The sequence below is a fragment of the Anser anser genome (genome assembly GCF_964211835.1).
Source record: "Anser anser genome assembly, chromosome: W".
In the NCBI taxonomy this organism is placed as follows: domain Eukaryota; kingdom Metazoa; phylum Chordata; class Aves; order Anseriformes; family Anatidae; genus Anser; species Anser anser.
The window spans coordinates 9582363-9600392 of NC_139731.1; the positions used below are offsets into that span (position 1 = coordinate 9582363).

The 18030-nt window shown below is 47.0% G+C and overlaps 1 protein-coding gene across 9 annotated transcripts in view; it reads right to left on the reverse strand.

Moving 5' to 3' along the window:
- LOC310888739 (kinesin-like protein KIF2A) overlaps positions 1 to 18030 on the reverse strand; it is a 368750-nt gene that overhangs the window by 295560 nt on the left and 55160 nt on the right. The window lies entirely within an intron of this gene.

Consider the following 18030-nt stretch of genomic DNA (forward strand, 5'->3'; position numbering starts at 1 on the left):
GAAAATGATGGGAAAAGAGGCACGAGCCCTCAGCCTCTAGAGGTGACTCTTGTCATGCGTGAAGGAAAGGTATCCCTTCAAGGAAGATATTATATGTCAGCCAGGCAAGTGGGCCACTGTGGAGATAGTGTCCAGTACCTGAGGGAATTAGCTGTGCTGGAGGTGATTTAAGATGACCTAGACAATGTAAGATTAAAGTTGTGTTTTCGCAGTGGAAAATTCCACTAACCTTGCATATTTAAAAGTGATTGCGCAGACATAACAGTGGGGGGAATGTTAAGTGGATAAGGGGACAGTGGAAGGTCCTACTGTCCCAAAATAAGGAGGATGGTGTGGTGGTTTTACCGTGCTAGGCAGCTGAACACCACAACCACTCTCTCCCTCCCCCTCGTTAGATGAGGAGGGGAAGAAGTAAAGGAAAGAACAACTCACGGGTTGAGATAAGGATGATTTAATTAAAGGAAAAAAATAATTATTAAGGAAAGATTATTATTAATTATTAATTAAACAATTTAACTAAACAATTTAACCAAACAATTAACAATTTAACTAAAGGGGAAAAAAGGAAAGGGGAAAAGGGAGGGGGAAAGGGAAAACTAAACAAAACAAGTAAAGGCTATGTGGGAGTGCAGAGGAAAGAAATTACTCTCTACTTCCCACAAATGAGCGATGCTTGACCACGTCCTTGAAGCAGGGCCTCAATGCACGTAGCCGGTGTTCGGGAGGAGGACAGACGTTTTCGCAACGAGAGCCCACCCCTCCCCTCTTCCTCCTTTTTCCACCTTTTATTGCTGAGTGTGACATCATATGGTATGGAATATCCCTTTGGTTGGTTTAGGTCAGCTGCCCTGGTGATGTTTCTTTTCTCACATCTTTGCCCACCCCTAGGGGAGTTAGGGAGAGTCCTGATGCTGTGCCAGCACTGCTCAGCAGCAGACACAACACTGGTGTGATACCATTGCTGTTTTAGCTACGAGTGCAGAGCACAGCACTGTATGGGCTGCTGCAGGGAAAGTTAACATCCCAGCCCAACCCAGTACAGATGGCTAAGAAAAACGTGGATTGTTAGCTCAGACCCCACCGTTGGAAGTCCCGATCCATCCATGCCAAGCAGGAGATTGGGTTCTGATATGAACATGGAGGGAACTGAGGTTACAACCTGAATGGGACAGACCATTCCAAGTACTCCTGACTGCTGAGATGACAGTAAGAACAGGTGAGAAAGGGTGGACTCATTACACCCAGGTGAAGGCATCAGTTGACCCTGAGACCTGAGATGCTCACCTGAACATGAGCCGGCAGTGTGCCCAGGTGGCCAAGAAGTCCAATGGCATCCTGGCTTGTATCAGGAATAGTGTAGCCAGCAGGACCAGGGAGGTGATCGTCCCCCTGTACTCTGCTCTGGTGAGGCCACACCTTGAGTAATGTGTTCAGCTTTGGGCCCCTCAGTACAAGAAAGACATTGGGGCCCTGGAACGTATCCAGAGAAGGGCTATGAAGCTGGTGAAGGGTCTGGAACACAAGTCTTATGAGGAGTGGCTGAAGGAACTGGGCTTTTTAAGTCTGGAGAAGAGGAGGCTCAGGGGAGACCTTATTGCTCTCTACTACTACCTGAAAGGAAGTTGTGGGGAGCTGGGGGGTCGGCCTCTTCTCACAGATAACCAGCGATAGGACTAGAGGAAATGGCCTCAAGTTGCACCAGGGGAGGTTTAGGTTGGAAATTAGGAGCCATTTCTTGTCGGAAAGAGTAGTCAGGCATTGGAACGGGTTGCCCAGGGAGGTCGTGGCGTCACCATCCCTGGGGGTGTTCAAGGAATGGTTGGACATGGTGCTTAGGTGCATGGTTTAGTGGGTGACATTGGTAGTAGGGTGATGGTTGGACCAGATGATCTTGGAGGTCTTTTCCAACCTTAATGATTCTATGATTCTATAGGAGAACCATTAAAATTAAAAATTAGGAGGAGGTGTGAATCATGGTTGTAAACTAACCTTTAACTTCTCCTTAGGAAAAAATAATGAATACCACATGTAATTGGGGAAAAGAGTCAGATTACATAGAATTAGAGTGTCCCCAGGGGATTCTTGTTTTTATATTGATTTGGAAACCCAGAATTTGAAGACAAGCTGTGTGTGTGGGGGGGGGGGGGGGGGGGGGGGGGGTACTTAATCGCCACCAGAAGTGTGGTGCTGATTGGGAAAAACCTTAAAGTACAGAGAATGGGCACTGAGATCCGTACGGAAAACCCTAATTTCAGGACTAGACTTAATCAGTATTGCTGGTTTTGGTGAACTGGGCGATGGCCTTATGGCCCAGTAAAGGGATATGAAAATTTTTATGAAGAAATCCCCCCCAGGAGCTTTTGCTTGTTTGTAGCCTTCATGTTCTTGAATCATTAAAGATAATGTATTCCAAACTTATACTAGTAATACCTGCCCTCTATGGATTGGTGATAGGATGGGGAGAAAGTCAGCATCTTGAATGAATCCAGAACATTTCTCGAGTCTTGCCAGGAGAGCTGGGCAATCACCAACTGCATGAATTTTAACAAGAGCAAGTGCCGTGTCCTGCACCTGCACCAGGTCCTGCTGGGACGGGGCAAACCTGGCTATACGTACAGATTGGGCGACGAGACGCTGGAGAGCAGCCCTGCAGAAAGGGATCTGGGGGTTGTGGTTGATAGCAAGCTGAACATGAGCCAGCAGTGTGCCCTGGCAGCCAGGAGGGCCAACCGTATCCTGGGGTGCATCAAGCACGGCATTGCTAGTCGGTGGAGGGAAGTGATTGTCCCGCTCTACTCTGCGCTGGTGCAGCCTCACCTCGAGTACTGTGTGCAGTTTTGGGCACCACAGTACAAAAAGGGTGTGAAACTATTGGAGAGTGTCCAGAGAAGGGCTACAAAGATGGTGAAGGGCCTAGAGGGGAAGACATACGAGGAGCGGCTGAGGCCACTTGGCCTGTTCAGCCTGGAAAAGAGGAGGCTGAGGGGAGACCTCATCACAGTCTACAGCTTCCTCACGAGGGGGAGTAGAGGGGCAGGTGCCGATCTTTTCTCTTTAGCGACCAGTGATAGGACCCGAGGGAATGGAGTCATGCTGTGACAGGGGAGGTTCAGGCTGGATTTCAGGAAGAGGTTCTTCACTGAGAGGGTTGTCGCACACTGGAACAGGCTCCCCAGGGACGTAGTCACGGCACCAAGCCTGTCGGAGTTTAAGAAGTATTTGGACTGTGCTCTTAGTCATATGGTCTGAATTTTTGGGTAGACCTGTGTGGAGCCAGGAGTTGGACTCGATGATCCTTATGGGTCCCTTCCAAATCAGGATATTCTATGATTCTATGAAAATAACTGTTGGATTTGCAAACAGATGCCTAGGAATACTAAAAAGGCCTTGTCTCTGCGATTCTGTTACCAGCAGCAACCGTCTCTGGATTCTCTGGATCTCTAAAAGCGACGGATTATGCCCAGCCCTGGAAGAGAATAGATTTTGAAGTTGAGCTTCCTACACGTAATCCTGGTTACAATATAACTTGTTATCAAAGGTGTCTTTTAAAGAATACTGATGGAAATTCAGAGGGCAGTAATACTGAACCTGGGTGTGGAAATGTTACCCGTGACGTAGGAAATTATTCATATTGTTCCGAATGTGGTAATTACAGGAGTGCTAATATATATAATGCACACCAGAAAACGCGTGGGAATCATTTGGTAACTGGATGACCAGTCCCGAACTGCAAAGGGTGGTATTGGCTATGTGGTAATAGGGCCAGGTAAGTGTTGCCCCTAGGATGGAAGGGAGCTTGCACCCTGGGGGCAATAAGTCTGAACATAGCCATTATTGAGGATATGCAAAGCCAAAGCACAGGCCTCCTTGAGACCCACCTATGCAGAATCAAGAGGACTTCAATTAATCCTCTAGTGGAGAGAGGAATGGCATTTCACAGGTTCATGAGGTGGTTTATCCCTTGGTTAGGGGTGAATGAATTAGAAAATCTATTGTGAATATCTCATCTGTAGTCAAAGAATTAGAAAATAGCACTCTGGATGCGATCCAGGCACTGCAAGAGGAGGTAACAAGTCTGTCAAAGATGGTATTCCAGAATCTACTGGTAATGGATTTATTACTGGCCTTGCAAGGAGGGGTTCGCACTATAATTAATGCCAGTTGCTGTATGTATGTAGACCAAACGGGGCGAACTGAGACTGATCTCAGAAATATTTGGGAGAAAACCAAGATCTTGCATGAGGTGGCCCAAGACGACACTTCGTGGGGATTTAGAGACATTTGGGAAAAACTGACCTCGTGGTTGCCTGGATGGGATTGTCTCAAGCAACTCTTTGTTAGTATTCTAGTAATAATAGTACTGTGTATTTTGATCTGCTTGCTTATTCCTTGTATTATTCCTTGTATGACGTATCAAAAATATATGTTCTTGGCAGAGACTGTCATCTCCCATGACATCTGAAGAAAAATATTGTGCCCTAATGTTGGAAAAATATCGAGAGTGGGGGATGTGAAGAGATTCAAAACCAACAATAGGAGTAAGAAAAGACGAAGGGGGAACTGTAAGAATTAAAGCTATGGTTTTGCAGTGGAAAATTCCACTAACCTTGCATATTTAAAAGTGATTGCGCAGGCATAACAGTGGGGGGAATGTTAAGCGGATAAGGGGACAATGGAGGGTCCTACTGTCCCAAAATAAGGAGGATGGCTAAGAAAAACAAGAAAAGCAGTTGTGGAATCAGAAAGAACAAGAAGCTACAAAATCACGGACCCCTCTGGTTCCAAAAGAGAAAAGGAGAAATGAAAAGTTGGTCATATAAAACTGTACATACAGGGCATAGTAACAAACGTCGGGTAGGTTGTGAACCTGTAGTACTCAGCCAGTGAGGAATCAAGCATCGGGTAATAGGGGATATAGGGCTATGATACACTTCTGCTGCACACTCCTCCTTGCAGGACACCTGCCATTGCAATTGTGAATAAATCAGCTTCACAAGAGACCCTGTCTTAGAAAATTATTGGGGTATTTCTCACAACAATGAACAATGATCCCAGAGATCCAGATGAAGTCAAGTGCACACAACCCATGTGGCAGAAATTTGTATGGAGTGCACTGTTGTTGTATGCCAATTCATTGGCAGTAATGACCTGGGAAGACGTAGAAGAGCCCACGGTGGATGAACTGGCTGGCTAACTCTGGCAGTACGAAGAATGTTTCTGTTCCTCCTTATGGGTCCTGTGTCTCAGCTGTGGAGAATCTTTCTCAAGAAGTCCACCAACTCAAACCGAATGCTGTGCAGAAACTGTCCTGGGAGTTCAAGCAATTCAAAGAGGATACGTCCTACTCCCTACCTGTCCTATTAAACCGTCTTTAAACTGTCTGGGGGGAATGAACGAATGACTCTGTGGTGCTTATCTTCCTGCTGGAGTTAAACCGCAACAGTGCCCCACATTGGGCACTAGAAAGGACTGTTGCGGTTTAACCCCAGCAGGTAGCTAAGTACCTCACAGCCGCTCACTTGCTCTCCCCAGGTGGGACTGGGGAGAAAACTGGAAAGTTAAAAGTGTCGTAACTCATGGGTTGAGATAAAGACAGTTTACTAGGTAAAGCAAAAGCCGCACGCGCAAGCAAAGCAAAACAAGGAATTAATTTGCTACTTCCCATCAGCAGGAAAATCCAGGAAAGCAGGGCTCATCGCGCGTAATGGTTTCTTGGGAAGGCAAACGCCATCGCTCTGATCTTCCCTCCCTTTGGAATATCCCTTTGGCCAGGTGGGTCACCTGTCCTGGCTGTCCTCTTGCAGCTTCTTGTGCAATCCCACAGCCTCCTCGCTGGCAGGACAGCATAAGAAGCTGAAAAGTCCTTGACTCTGTGTAAGCACTGCTCTGCAACAACTAAAACATCAATGTGTTATCAGCATTATTCTCATCCTAAATCCAAAACACAGCACCATACCCGCTACTAGGAAGATAATGAACTCTATCCCAGCCAAAACCAGGACAAGCTCTTGAATGACAAGAGTTGAAATCCTAATCTTCAGAGAGTTTTCTCTTCTCTTTTCCATGTTTAATACATGTGGTTTTACGTGGCAAGCTTTTGGTAGCAGGGGGCTACAAGGGTGGCTTTTGTGAGAAGAATCCAGAAGCTGCCCCATGTTAGATAAGGGTCAGTTTCAGGTGGCCCCAAAAGGGACCCAAGTGATGGTTTCGGTGACCTCATGTCAGTATCCACCCACGAGCCAACCACCCCATGCCCAAGAACCACATGCCGCTCCCAAAACATGAGCTGACCGTCCTGGGACAGTTCATGTATACATTGCTTCCACTGGACACCTGTTTCAGTATGAAACCCATCTTGGTCTTTATCTACCTGTCATTGTCTAGGTCTCCTCCACCTTGCATCTTCTGGAGAAACTGACTGCTCATGGCTTGGACAGTTGTACAGTTCACTGGGTAAAAGAATGGCTGGACAGCCAGGCTCAAAGAGTCACAGTGAATGGAGTTCAATCCAGTTCGCAGCCGGTCACCAGTGGTGTTCCCCAGGGCTCAGCATTGGGGACAGTTTGTTTAAAATTTTTATCAGTGATCTGAATGAGGTGATCAAGTGCACCCTCAGTAAATTTGGAGATTATACCAAGTTGGACAGGATTGTCAATCTGCTTGAGGGTAGGAAGGCTTTGCAGAGGGATCTGGATAGGCTAGATTGATGGGCTGAGTCCAATTGCATGACATTCAACAAGGCTAAATGCTGGGTGCTGCACTTGTGTCACAACAACCCAATCCAGTGATATAAGCTCATGGAAGAGTGCATGGAAAGTTGCCCAGCAGAAAAGGACCTGGGGGTGCTGGTCGACAGACAGCTGAACATGAGCCAGCAGTGTGACCAGGTGGCCAAGAAGGCCAATGGCCTCCTGACTAGGGAAGTGATTGTCCCTCTGTACGTGGCACTGGTGAGACTGCACCTTGAGTACTGTGTTCAGTTTTGGGCCCCTCACTACAAGAAGGGTATACTGGATTTCTGTGGCAAGGGCTTGGTAGCGGGGGAGGGGCTGCAGGGGTGGCCTCTGTGAGAAGAGTCCAGAAGCTGCCCCATGTTAGATAAGAGCCAGTTCCAGCCAGCTCCAAAAGGGACCTGCCGCTGGCCAGAGCTGAGACAACGAGCAATGCTGGTTGCGCCTCTGTGAGAGCATATTTAGTAAAGGGAAAAACTGCTGTGCAACAGCAGCTGGGAGAGAGAGGAGTGAGAAACAGCCCTGCAGACACCAAGGTCAGTGCAGAAGGAGGGCAGGAGGTGCTCCGGGTGCCGGAGCAGAAGTTCCCCTGCGGCCTGCGGCCCATGGAGAGGACCATGGTGGAGCAGGTTGTGCCCCCTGCAGCCCATGGTGTATCACGGCGGAACAGATTTCCACGCTGTAGCCCGTGGAGGAGCTCACGGTGGAGCAGGTGGATCTGACCTGAAGGAGGCCGCGGCCTGTGGAGAAACCCTGCCGGAACAGACTCTGGGCCAGACCTGTAGTCCGTGGAGAGGAGCCCACGCAGGAGCAGGTGACCTGGCAGGAGCTGCCGCTCGTGGGGAACCCATGCTGGAGCAGTTTGCTCCTGAAGGATGGACCCCATGGTACGGACCCATACTGGAGCAGTTATTGAAGAGCTGCTGCCTGTGGGAAGCCCACGCAGGATCAGATCGGGAACGACTGCATCCCGTGGGAGGGACCCTGTGTTGGAGCAGGGAAGAGAGAGATCGTGAAGGAGTGGTGGAGACAAAGTATTATGGACAGACTGCAACCCCCTATTTCCCGTTCCCCTGTGCCACTCGGTTGAGGACACAGAAGAGGGTGGATGGGGGGAAGGTGTTTTTAGTTTCCTTTTAGTTTCTCACTGCTCTGGCCTGTTTGTAATAGGTAATAAATTATTTTAATCTCCCTATGCCAAGTTTGTTTTGTCCGTGACAATAATTGTTGATTGATCTTGCTGCCCTTATCTCAACCCTTGAGCCCTTTCCATCATATTTTCTCCCCCCCCCCCTTTTTTTCTTTGAGGAGGGGGAGTGAGAGAGCCATTGCGGTGGAGTTCAGCTGCCCAGCAGAATAAAACCACCACAAAGGGCTCTGAGTTGCTCGAGCATGTGCAGAGCAACAAAGCTAGTGAAGGGACTAGAAAACAAGAGTTATGAGGAGCGGCTGAGAGAACTGGGGCTGTTTTAGTCTGGAGAAAAGGAGGCTGAGGGAAGACCTCATTGCTCTCTACAACTACCTGGAAGCAGGTTGCAGCGAGGATGGTGTCAATCTCTTTTTTTCAGGTGACAAGAGATGGGATGCGAGGAAATGGCCTCAAGTTGCACCAGGGGAGGTTTAGATCAGATGTCAGGAAGAATTTCTTCACAGAGAGGGTGGTCAAGCATTGGAACGGGCTGCCCAGGGAACTGGTGGAGTGCCCATCCCTGGAGATATAAAAGAGATGTGTGGACGTGGCACTAAGGGACATGGTTTAGTGATGGGACTTGGTAAGTCAGGTTGATGGTTGGATTTGGTGATCTTGAAGGTCTTTGCCAACCTAGATGATTCTGTGATTCTTTTCTCCTTTTCTGAAACGCCCAATCCCCAAATCAACCCAAGTTGTCTCATTCACCCATTGTTTCAAGCTTCTGATTTAGCTATTTCAGTCATAATTTGGTAGTTCTCCAAAGTTCATGTTTTTATACAATCCAAACCTTTTAGGGCCTGCTGAGGGACAGAAAGGAAGAAAAACCTTAACTGGTATCCCGAATTATCTCACATAACAGCACAAGAAACAGATGTATATTTTTAGCATTTCTTTTATTGTAAAGGCTGCCTAATCATTCACACCAAGTTAAACCTAAGCAAAAAGAGAGGCTGCAAGTGTCAGGGAAGGTACCAGCAAATATGTGCAGTCTAATGTAGCATTCAGAGGGACAGACTGACTAAAACTCAAATGAAAGCACAGCAAACACAGGGAGTCATGAAGCAGCCGGCACCCTGGGCAGCAGTGTTTTCACATCTGCAGCACTTACCTTACTGTGAACATTACATTACACAACCATTTTTAACCTCTGCGCTTGTCCTTGCCCCAAGCATAAGAATAAGATTCAGTTCTCTACTAAAAAAGGTTAAGTAGTATTTTACTTATTAAAAAGAAAAAAAAAGAAGGAAAAAAAAAAAACCTCTCCCCCTTTCTTTGGATCCTTTCCTCTAGCACTTGCAAGTTTTTATTTCTCTGAGACGTATTTTTTCCTGAATAAATGCTGCCATTTCTGCTTCTTGAACAGCACTCTCTCGGCACACCTCAGCCCTACCCCCCCACACACAGTGAAAGCAAAGTCTGGATCCTCACTTCTGGACTTCTGGTACCCACCGTGTCAATGTTGGTGCTTACGCTGCAAGTAAACTTGCTTAGGGCAAGTAAACGGTAGCATGAACACAACCACTATTTACACTGTGCTCACTCCACACAATACCCAACATGCACGATGAGCACAGTTTTCACCTTCCTCTGTGCGCATCAGCATAGATTTGGAAAAACCAAGATGTAGGGGTAGGAACCACAGCCACGCCCTCCCTGCTGCACACAGACCTTCCTCCTTTCCTCCGCACCCAAACAATGTTGCATAAGCACATCCTGCCCTTGGGACCATGCCCTAATTCTGCTGGTGATTGTGCTGAAGCAGACTCAGTCAGCGTGGCATTCCTGCACTTCACTTCTTTGGAAATACTCTTTGGATGAGCATTTTTGTGCAAGTTTTCTTTGTGCGAAGTCCTCAGTACACCTCTCCATTTATTTTTCTGCAGCTAATAACCTCTAGTGACTTAATTTTGTGCAAGAACACTGTTGTAGAACTGTTTTAATTAGCTTTCTGGGTTGTTAGCAAAATAGCAAGAGACCACTTTTTTTCCTGTAGCAGTGCCACTTCTGCCATTGCTACAATGCTGGGTCTGCAAGAACCAGAATTTTTTCATCACTGTGGAAACTGGCAAACTCATCAAGCTTACATTGGTACAATCTTCTGCTACTGTTTTAAGGCTTGGCCCAGATGTCAATCTGGAATCAAAAGAAAAGTGATATATGAAAAATGCAAGTTTAGAGAAACGTATTCTATAAAATATTATTATAATCATTAGCATGTCAACAGATTTTACAAATTTTGAAGAAAAACAGTGTTTACAGCTGAAATGTGTCACACTATATTAGTTACAGAGCAGTCATATATCATATTACCTGCTCCTGTCTTTTATTATTTTTCACACAGAACAAATAATAATTAAAAAAACAGGTTTAATCTTTGCCATGACAAGTGAAAGGAGATCAAAGCGGGCTGATGAATGAACAGAAAATACCGAATCCTCTCACACAGTAAGCCAGCAGCATGTGGGGTGGTTTTACCCTGCTGGGCAGCACAACTTCACCACAACTGCTCTCTCACTCCCCCTCGTAAAAGAAAAAAAAGGGGGGGGAGAAAATATGATGGAAAGGGCTCAAGGGTTGAGATAAGGACAGGGAGATTGCTCGCCAGTTACCATCACGGGCAAAACAGACTCAGCATAGGGAGATTAATGTAATTTATTGCCTATCACTAGTGGACTAGAACAGTGAGAAACTAAAGGCAAACTAAACACACACACACACACACATACACCATCCATCCCCTTCTCCCCCCCGAGCAGTGCAGGGAAACAAGGAATGGGAGCTGCGGTCAGTCCATAACACTTGGTCAGCTGCCGCTCCTTCACGGTCACTCTCTTCCCTGCTCCAACACAGGGTCCCTCCCACGGGATGCAGTCGTTCCCGATCTGATCCTGCGTGGGCTTCCCACAGGCAGCAGCTCTTCAATAACTGCTCCAGTATGGGTCCGTACCATGGGGTCCATCCTTCAGGAGCAAACTGCTCCAGCATGGGTTCCCCACGAGCGGCAGCTCCTGCCAGGTCACCTGCTCCTGCGTGGGCTCCTCTCCACGGACTACAGGTCTGGCCCAGAGTCTGTTCCGGCAGGGTTTCTCCACAGGCCGCGGCCTCCTTCAGGTCAGATCCACCTGCTCCACCGTGAGCTCCTCCACGGGCTACAGCGTGGAAATCTGTTCCGCCGTGATACACCATGGGCTGCAGGGGGCACAACCTGCTCCACCATGGTCCTCTCCATGGGCCGCAGGCCGCAGGGGAACTTCTGCTCCGGCACCCGGAGCACCTCCTGCCCTCCTTCTGCACTGACCTTGGTGTCTGCAGGGCTGTTTCTCACTCCTCTCTCTCCCAGCTGCTGTTGCACAGCAGTTTTTCCCTTTACTAAATATGCTCTCACAGAGGCGCAACCAGCATTGCTCGTTGTCTCAGCTCTGGCCAGCGGCAGGTCCCTTTTGGAGCTGGCTGGAACTGGCTCTTATCTAACATGGGGCAGCTTCTGGACTCTTCTCACAGAGGCCACCCCTGCAGCCCCTCCCCCGCTACCAAGCCCTTGCCATATAAACCCAATACACATTACCAGCAACTGAATGAAAACCTTAGTTGAGTTCAAATTTCTTTTGTATAAGAAGAAAAAGGTCAGCAGATTTGCCACCTTAGATTTTAAGAGGGCAAACTTTAAGCTTCTCAGGGAGCTACTTAGCAGTGTCTCCTGGGAATCGCCTCTAGAGGGATTTGGGGTCCATGAGAGCTGGTTGCTTTTCAAGAACCGCCGTTTAAAATCCCAGTAGCAGGCAATCCCATTGTTCGACAAGTCAAGCAAGCAGGGCAGAAGGCTGGCCTGGCTGAACGGGGAACTCCTGGAACTAGGGCAGAAAAAGAAAATATATGACCTCTGGAAGCAAGGTCTGGCTTCACAGGGAGAGTACAGAGCTGCAGTTCACATCTGCAGGGAGAAAACAAGAAAATCCAAAGCCCAACTTGTATTGACACTGGCCAGAGTGGTGTCAGACCACAACAAAGGCTTTTTCAAGTGTGACAACAGTAAGAGGAGGTCAAATGAAAACATTGGACTGATACTTGGAGCAGATGGTCACCTAAAAAGTAAGGAGGAGAAAAAGGCAGAGGCATTTAATGCCTTTTTTGCCTCAATTTTTAATAGTAACTACAGATCTTGAGCTGCCTGGACCTCAAAGTTGGAGGACCGTGGCTGGGCGAGCAGTGACTTTCCATCTGTGGTCACCAAAATTGTAAGGGAACAGCCTTATCAGATCAACGCTCATAAGTCCACAGAGCTTGACCGGATTCACTCCAAAGTGCTGAGGGAATTAGCAGGCATTATAGCTGGAGCCCTCTAAAAAATTTACCAAAGGTCGTGGGAGTCTGGTGAGGTCCTTGCTGACTGGAAGCTAGCCAACATTGTACCCATCTACAAAAAGGGCATGAAAGAAGACACAGGAAACCATAGACTGTTAGTCTAACCTCCTTCTATGATAAGATCACCCACGTGGTGGATGAAGGGAAGGCAGCGGACATAGTCCTTCTGGATTTTAGTAAGGCCTTTGATACTGTCCCTCACGGATTACTTCTGGACAAATTGTCCAACTCTGAACCTGTGAAACAGGTTCACGCTATGCTGGGTGATGAACTGGCTCAACTGTAGAGCTCAAAGGGTTGTAGTGAACGGGGCTACATCTAGCTGGCCAACAGTCACCAGTGGTACTCCACAGGGCTCAGTTCTTGGTCCAGTCCTGTTCAATGTTTTTTTATCAATGATCTGGATGCAGGAGTGGAGTGCATCCTCAGTAAGTTTGCCGATGACACTAAACTAGGAGGTGTTGTTGACTCCCTGGAGGGACGAGAGGCCTTGCAGAGGGATCTAGATACATTGAAGCATTGGGCAATCAGCAGTGGCATGAAGTTCAACAAAGGAAAATGCCAGGTTGTGCACCTGGGACAGAGTAATGCCAGACATAGGTACAGACTGGGAGACAAGTGGCTAGAGAGCAGCTCAGCAGAAAGGGATCAGGGGAGTGCTGATTGACAACAGGCTCAACATGAGTCAGCAGTGTGCCCTGGCAGCCAAGAGGGCTAACCGCCTTTTGGGATGCATTAAACACAACATAGCCAGACGGTCAAGAGGTAATTCTCCCACTTGTGGTGGTTTTACCTTGCTAGGCAACTGAACTCCACCACAACCGCTCTCTCACCACTATATTTAGCATTGGTGCATCCTCACCTTGAATGTTGTGTACAGTTCTGGGCCCCACAATACAAAAAGGTACTTGAAAGCATCCAGAGGAGGGCAACAAATCCGGTAAAAGGTATGGAAGGAATGCCTTATGAGGAGAGGCTGAGGACACTTAGGTTGTCTAGTCTGCAGAAAAGAAGGCTAAGAGGTGACCTCATTGCTCTCTACAACTTCCTATGGAGGGGATGTAGAGAGGGAGGTGTTGGTCTCTTCTCCCTGGTAACTGATGACAGGATGCATGAGAATGGCATAAAGCTGTGCCAGAGGAGGTTCAGACTGGACATTTCTTTCTGTGAGGGTGGTCAAACACTGGAACAGGCTTCCTAGAGAGGTGGTTGATGCCCCATGCCTGTCAGTGTTCAAGAGGCATTTGGATAATGCCCTCAATAATAAGCTTTAACTTTTGGAAAGTCCTGAGGTGGTCAGGCAGTTGGACTCAGTCTTTGAAAGTCCCTTCCAACTGAACTATTCTATTCACTTACGGAACAGTAGTAAAATAAAAATGTGATACAGGAGAGAAAATACTATAATGTCATATGTTAACATCTTGTTCTCTTGGATGAAATTTCTCTAATTACTTAATTAACTCTAATTACTTAATCTTTCTCAAATCTGAGAACTGCAGGTGGCTCAAATAGGCTGTGAGGGTGACCAGTGGGCGTTGGAAAAACTTCTGTGAATATTGAAAATGGGTGGTTTTTTGCTGTTTTGGTTTGAGCTTTTTTTACGGTTTGGAAAGGAGATTGCCTTGTGAATGTAGGACAAAATGAATAAAATTACTTTATGAAAACTAAAGGGAAACTTTTATTTTTCATTCTGTATAGAACTTTTACTGAAATTGTAGAGTTTGGAGTGGGAGGATACAATGCAGTTTTCTCACTGTTTTTGTATAGGTCAAAGTGTATTACCATTTAAAAAAAAAAAAAAAAGTAAGTCTGAGGTCTCTAGGTATGCTGCTTTGACCACAGGGATGTACCTATACAAGCATTTCAGTTCAGATCAAGAATGAACTTTGGACATGTACCTTCTGATCTTTGGATGAAATTTCTGGAGTGCACCTTCCAGCTAAATGTACCTGATGCGCTCCAACACATGATGTTTGGTCTGTGGTAATATTTCCCCCCAGTCCCCTCCAAAACCTGCAGTGTGAATCACTGAATGAATCATAGAATGCCTTGGGGTGGAAGGGACCTTAAAAATCATCTAGTTCCACCCCCCCCCCCCCCCCCCCCCCCGCCATGGGCAGGGATACCACCCACTAGATCAGGTTGTTCAGGGCCCCATCCAACCTGGCCTTGAACACTTCCAGGGATGGGGCAGCCACAACTTCTCTGGGCAACCTGTTCCAGTGCCTCACTACCCTTACAGTGAAGAATTTCCTCCTAACATCTAATCTAAATCTCCCCTCTTTTAGTTTAAAAACATTTCCCCTTGTCCTATCACTCTCTGCCTGTGTAAAAAGTCGCTTTCCATCTTTTTTATAAGCCCCCTTTAAGTACTGAAAGGCTACACACCGGAGCCTTCTCTTTTCCAGGCTTAACAACCCCAGCTCTCTCAGCCTGTCATCATAGGAGAGGTGTTCCAGCCCCTTGATCATCTTTGTGGCCCTCCTCTGGACCCGCTCTAACAGATCCACATCCTTCTTGTGCTGGGGGCCCCATACTGGATGCAGTATTCCATGCGGGGCCTCACAAGGGCAGAGCAGAGGGGGACAATCACCTCCCTCGACCTGTTGGCCAATCCTCTTTTGATGCAGCCCAGGATACAGTTGGCCTTCTGTGCTACAATCATGCACTGCTGGCTCATGTCAAGCTTTTCATCCACCAGAACTCCCAAGTCCTTCTCTGCAAGGCTGCTCTCAATGAGTTCTTCTCCCAGTCTGTACTCATGTCTGAGATTGCCTCAACCCAGGTGCAGGACCTTGCACTTGGACTTGAACCTCATTAGGTTAACGTGGGCCCACTTCTCTAGCTTGTCCAGGTCCCTTTGGATGGCATCCCTTCCTTCTGTTGTATCAACTGCACCACTCAGCTTGGTATCATCTGCAAACTTGCTGAGGGTGCACTTGATCCCACTGTCTATATCATTGGTAAAGATATTAAACAGCACCGGTCCCAAGACAGACCTCTGAGGGACACCACTCATCACCAGCCTCCACACAGACATAGAGCCGTTGACTGGAACTCTCTGGCTATGGCCATCCGGCCAATTCCTTATCCACCGAATAGTCCACCCATCAAGTCCATATCTCTCCAATTTGGAGACCAGGATGTCATGTGGGACCGTGTCAAAGGCCCTACAGAAGTCCAGGTAGATGACATCAGTCGGTCTTCCTTTGTCAACTGATGCAGTCACTCCATTGTGGAAGGCCACCAGATTGCTCAAGCACGATTTGCCCTTGGTGAAGCCGTGCTGCCTGTCTCAGATCACTTCCTTGTCTTGCATGTGCCTTGACATTGCTTCCAGGAGGATCTGTTCCTCTTCCCAGGCACAGAGGTGAGGCTCACCGGTCTGTAGTTCCCTGGGTCTTCCTTTCTACCCTTTTTAAAAATGGGAGCGATGTTTCCCTTTTTCCAGTCACCAGGGACTTCGCCTGACTGCCAGGACTTTTCAAATATGATGGAGAGAGGCTTGGCAACTCCATCACCCAGTTCCCTCAGGACCCTGGGATGCATGTCATCATTGTACCTGTTTAGTTTCATCAGGTGGTCTCAAACCTGCTCTTCGCTTATGGTGGGAGGGACTTTGCTCCCCCAGCCCCTGCCTAGAGGTTCAGGGACTTGAGAGATGTGGGAAGCCTGAGGCAAACAAGTTGTTGCGTACCTCAGCCTTCTCCATGTTTTTACCACTAATTCTCCCTTCTCATTTATTAGAGAGGGTACTCTCTCCTTGGCCTCTCTTTTCTGGCCAATGTACCTACAGAATCCCTTCTTGTTATTCTTTGCATCCTTTGCCAAGTTCAGTTCCATGTTGGATCCTCAGCACCACCTACTTTGCTCTGCAGGCCTGCTCCTGTTGTCGTATGCTACTTGCTAATGTAGGCACAGCTGAGGGACCTGGGCTGAACACTAAGTGCTGTAGGTGTGGGCAATGTGCCGTGAAAGGTACTGTCCTGGGGTGTTGTGGACATGAACCAACCTGTACTAGTTCACAGAATTACAGAATGGTTGAGGTTGGAAGGGACCTCTGGAGTTCATCTGGTCCAACTCCCCTGCTCAAGCAGTGCCACATAGAGCAAGTTGCCCAGGACCATGTCCAGACAGCTTTTGAATAGCTCCAAGGAGGAAGACTCCACAACATCTCTGGGCAACCTGTTCCAGTGCTCAAGTATCCCCATGAGTTATGTCCCTGATGTGGTCATAGAGGTAACCACCAGGACTTGAGTTTTTCCATTACAACCTGGTACTGCCTGCTGTTTGAGAATGAGAAGGCTGTTCATGGATTGTGCTATTGGTGTAGTTTCAGTAAGAGCACGGCACAATCTAACTTGATGGCAAAATGATAGATCCTCCCAGGAGTTGCTTCCACTCCCCACCAAAAAACAAAACAAAACAAAACAAACAAACAAAAAAAGACCATTCCAGTACCTCAATGACAAAACCAGGATAACTAAGTAAAAGAATTTTAGGTCATGGAGCAATCAGCCATGATACTAACATCAATTTCAAGAGTGATTTTAGCTCATCTTGCTTGAGTTTGCACTAAAACGGGGGAAAAAATACAAACATAATTGAAACACTCTAGGAACTTAGAGTGCCTCAACTAGAAGTGCTAGCAAACGATGGAGGACAGATGCTGATGTACTTCTAGTCTCGCGTCCCAAACTAGTATCCTGGAAGTGATTAGGGTAAACACAGTACAAGAGGCTCTGCATAGCATTGCCAATGTCAACCGATTATTGAAAGTCATCCACAAATTTCTGTCAATTTAAGTAAAATATTTTGTAAAGCATAAAAATTGAATTAGATTAAGTTTAATACAAGAACTGTAATGCGTTTAAGGTGATAATGGTGTACCTAATGATTTTTACTTAATAGTGTACTTTCTGGGAACTGTTTTGGCACTGGCTGGCTGTTTTTTTTTTCCCATCCATTGTAGTTATTCATTCCTGGTCATAACACAAAAAGTAACATTGTCCTTGGGAAACTTTATTACTATACTAGAGTGGGAGTACCATCTCTATGGAGATTTATATCACGCAGGAAAAATATAAAAGATGGAATAATCCAGGGTAAAACATAATGGTACAAAGTACACATGCTTTTGCTTCAAACTGGGAGATCATAAACCATAAACGACAGGAGAAAAATCCTGATATTCTAGTTAATTACCAAACAATTGTGGACCGCCAGTGTGAAGAGGCAAAGGGAAAATCTCCATCCTTTATTGGATGTGGGGGGAAACATAGTGACAAGTGATGAGGAAAAGGCTGAGGTACTTCATGCCTTCTTTGCCTCAGTCTTTATCAGCAAAACCAGTTGTTCTCCAGGTACTTAGACCCCTGAGGTGGTAGATAGGGACAAGGTGCAGAATAAAGCCCTCATAATCCACAAGGAAATGGTTAGCGACCTGATAAACTTCTTGGATGTATGCAAGTCGATGGGGCTGGATGTGATCCACCCAAGGATTCTGAGGGAGCTGGTGGAATCATAGAATCATTAAGGTTGGAAAAGACCTCCAAGATCATCTGGTCCAACCATCACCCTACTACCAATGTCACCCACTAAACCATGTTCCTAAGCACCATGTCCAACCTTTCCTTGAACACCCCCAGGGACGGTGACTCCACCACCTCCCTGGGCAACCCATTCCAATGCCTCTTTCTGAGAAGAAATGGCTCCTAATTTCCAACCTAAACCTCCCCTGGTGCA